This window comes from Chenopodium quinoa, unplaced genomic scaffold, assembly GCF_001683475.1.
Source record: "Chenopodium quinoa cultivar QQ74 unplaced genomic scaffold, ASM168347v1, whole genome shotgun sequence".
In the NCBI taxonomy this organism is placed as follows: domain Eukaryota; kingdom Viridiplantae; phylum Streptophyta; class Magnoliopsida; order Caryophyllales; family Amaranthaceae; genus Chenopodium; species Chenopodium quinoa.
In genome coordinates this window covers 1,876,937-1,880,872 of record NW_018742263.1, presented here as the reverse complement: position 1 = coordinate 1,880,872, position 3,936 = coordinate 1,876,937, and the positions used below count along the sequence as shown (strand labels likewise).

Here is a 3,936-nt window from a genome sequence, read left to right as displayed (position 1 = left end):
ATGAATGCATTGGATTTCATGATTCCTGTAGGCAACATCTCACATGAGACTGCCTCACAATAAGTAAATTTTTACAAGATGATTCAAGGTGGCAACTCATAATGTCTTGTACAATGTAATAAAACGGTTAGCTCTTCATCCAACTACAAGACTAAACATAAAAATGGAAGTAAAAACAGTATGCTAATTACCTAAATAATGGTAATGACTTATAAAATTAGAAAATGATGGTAAGGCTTAAGGATTAGGAGAGACCATTTACCTATTCCAATATTGAAAAATAGATGCAGTCCAACTACGCAAAGAGAAACTGGAAGAAGCGTTTATTCTCCTCTAAGGATTAGGAGAGACCATTTACCTATTCCAATATTGAAAAACAGATGCAGCCCAACTACGCAAAGAGAAGCTGGAAGAAGCGTTTAGTCTCCTCTGAGTTTTAAGAAACTCACGAGCCTCAATATTCTTCTAGATCTCCTCCTCTTTCAGCCTGAAATCCAACACAGGAGAGCAAGTGAGCTCCTCATTAGCCATAAAAAGAAGTAACTAAATTGAGATAACAAAGGATTGAGGAGAGAAAGTAACCTCCTCCTACACCAACGCTGCCACCCAATAGATATACAGATTTGAGGAAAGATATAAGCTGAAAATGTCAAGCCCTCTAAACAAGAATCAGTTTCTTATTTTATATTATTGAACCAGTCCAGGTCCTCGATCTAAAGGCTAAATCTATACAAGGCATTAGAAGCAAAAACAATGTAAACAATCTTCACAAGAACAACAATCAATTCAATTCTTCTTCTACCCTTACAAAGTGTCATGATGCAGCAGTTTGATGTTAAGAAAATTCTTCAATACCTTTTATGTACCATCATGGCTATACTAAGTCACAAACAAATTCAAAGCGACAATCAAAATCGAGAATTGCTACTAAATTAATGTACAAATACAAAATACTCATTAAAATTGAGAATAAAGGGATATTTTAACCCAAACAAAAAATCAACCTATCCCATTAAATATAATTATCGATAATTTATTACATTACGGTCTATAGGATAAAACATACTGAACTTAAGAGAGAATGTTTAATATACTAAGTTATTGACTCAATTAATTTTAAAGACATATAAAAACACATTACCTTGCTAGATATATATGAGTTTAAGAGAGAAAATTGAAATTCGATGATATATATATACACATTACCTTGATAGATGCATCAATGTAGGAAAATCTCAGAAGTTCATTCAATGGAAGGAACCCAAACATATATATCTAATTATAAGAGATAAAAGAACAAAATTTCAGGTAAAATCTTAAACCAAGAATAATTTAACAGAAAACAAAGAATATAAATATAATTAGCCTCCCAAACCCCAACCTCCCTCACACACCCAAAGTCGCAACAATCAGCTACATCCAATTCTCAACCACACCACGCCCATATGACCACTTTTGGATCAAATTGCACAAATAAATTCATTTTTCCCTCTAAATAGAAATCCAACAGTACCCATAAATAAATAAAACCCTAAATCCCAGAATTCAAATTCATCAGATTAAACACCCAAAAAAACCTGAGAAATGGACTAAACATAAATGAACAAAGAATGATACCTGCCAAAGAATGAAAGGATACTGAAAATTGAAGGCGTTGGAGGATCGAGGAACACACTTAATGCTGCTCTTTTGCTAGCCGTTAACTTTATCGCTTCCGTTCCCATTCAAGCTCCCTTCTTCACGAACAAAGAAGAAATCATCTGGAAAAACAGTCAAAATGGGATTTTTACATGAGAAGAATTTCAGCAAAATAAGCTTAATTATAAGTAAAAGAGGGTTCTTTACTCTATGCCAAATGAATAAGGAACCCTCTTTTTCATATACTCATACAAAAATCTGTTTAATAACTGCAAGCGTTCAATCTTCCCATATTTATTAAAATCATGGCATAAATTATAGATATGTGGAGCTTTAAAAAAAAATCTGAAAATTAACCGAAGAGCAACAATTCCAGGATGGTAACGATGAGAGTTATCGACTCTTCCAATAGTCTCATCTCCATAATAAAGATGCTAACTTTAGTGAAGTTCTATAATCCCTAAATATCTACCCCTAAATATCTCAATTTTTAAATCAAAATCAATCTTTACCCCACAACCACCACTCTATTTGCAACTAACACCCACCAATAATATTGGATTTTTATGCTATAATTAGCAATATGTAATTGGAAAATAAAACAATAGAAAACATTGAGAAAAATTAGGAAGCAACAAATTATGAAGCCGAAACTACCTAAAGATCTGAGTTTAAAGCTCTTAACAAACCCATAAACAATGCTATTGAAGCTTAGACTGTCAATTTTTGAAAACATATCATTGACGAAGATTAAACTAATTAGATCCAACAAAAACAAAATCTAAGTTAAAACAAAATCAGATCCAACAAAAATAGACAAAACTAATGACATTGAAAGAATAAACTAATATAAACAGAAAATCACAGGCAGAAGAAATGAGGCAGTACCATTTAAGACATCTCCACACAAAATTTGACATGCATTACGTTTCTGCAGCATGATGCAGAAGACATGAACCACTATTTCAATCAAAAAATTAAAATGTGAAAATCCCACATAATTAAACAATAAAAACATCCTATTTCTAACCCCAAACCCCTAATAAGCAACGCATCACCCCCATTCTACATTCTCCAAAATTTCCACCCATATCATAATCAATAATTCATAGAAAATGCATAAATCTACACTAATTCAGCAATAAATCAACACACAACCAAAGTCAAAACACGTTTTAGTACACAAAACAATATCCAGATAACTCAGATCCCAACAATTCCAAAAAAAAATAAAAAATCATATGTTTAATTCAGTAGCAACCAGAACTTAAAATCTCAATTCTAGAATCACATCCAAATAAACACTAACCTAGTTCAAAATTCACTCAAAAACTATTAAAAAAAATCCTAGAAGACAGTTTTTCAAAAATCAGGACCTGCCAAGGACACCATTAACTCAAGCTTGCGTCCAGTGACTTGAAGATCTAGATTATTGACTTATACTCGAGCCATAATTCCTGAAACTTGATACCTGAAAAAAATTGACAAGAAATTAGGGGTTGACCTTATAAACGGCAAAATTAATCCAAAATAAAACCCATAAATCCCTTTTAAAACCCTAGATTAAGAAACTTCACTAACAGAATTAGACATACCCAAAATGCAAGTGAGTAAATTGATCAAGAGGTCCCGACATTAATTTTTTATCAAATTGAACCCTAAAATATTCAATCCACAGATATTAATGAAATTGGTTCCCATTTTTTTCTCAAAATAGATCGAAGTAAATCTAATAATAATTCACAAAGATTAAATCCGATTTTAAAATGGAAACGTGATGATTGAAAAACACATTACCTTGTAAGCTACTTCAATAAATGGGAAACCTCAGAAATTGCTTTAATGGAGGAACGGAAAAAGCTCAGAAGTTGCTTTAATGGAGAAAAAAATACTGAGTAAGAAAGTCTCATATTCGATAATTAAATAATAAAAAGAAAATAATTTTACCTCAAAAGCTATTTCCATGGAGGATCAATGAACATGGAGTAAGGAGAGGAGAGAGAAAGCAACTGAGTAGAGAAAAGGACTGATCTGATCCAAAGAAAACCAAAGTAGCATGCCTTAGGGCCTGTTCATATTTACTGAAATGAGCTGAACTGAACTGATTGGAGCTGAACTGAACTAAACTGAACTGATTGAAGATGAACTGAATTGAACTGAGCTGAAATGAATATTTTAGAAGAGAGGGAAATTAGGAGCTGAACTGAATTGAACTGATCTGTTTGAAGCTAAATTGAACTGAACTGAACTGATTGGAGCTGAATTGAACTTAACTGAAATTAAGTAAATATGAACAGG

The 3,936-nt window shown here is 32.3% G+C and overlaps 1 long non-coding RNA gene across 1 annotated transcript; it reads right to left on the bottom strand.

Annotated features, from left to right (window-relative positions):
• Window positions 1-1,768: 1,768 nt before the first annotated feature.
• On the bottom strand, window positions 1,769-3,731 carry LOC110683709. Its single transcript, XR_002503664.1, has 3 exons — window positions 3,586-3,731; window positions 3,436-3,509; window positions 1,769-3,109 (listed from the first exon to the last, which is right to left on the bottom strand). It is a non-coding gene; the product is annotated as an uncharacterized LOC110683709 (long non-coding RNA).
• Window positions 3,732-3,936: the final 205 nt, after the last annotated feature.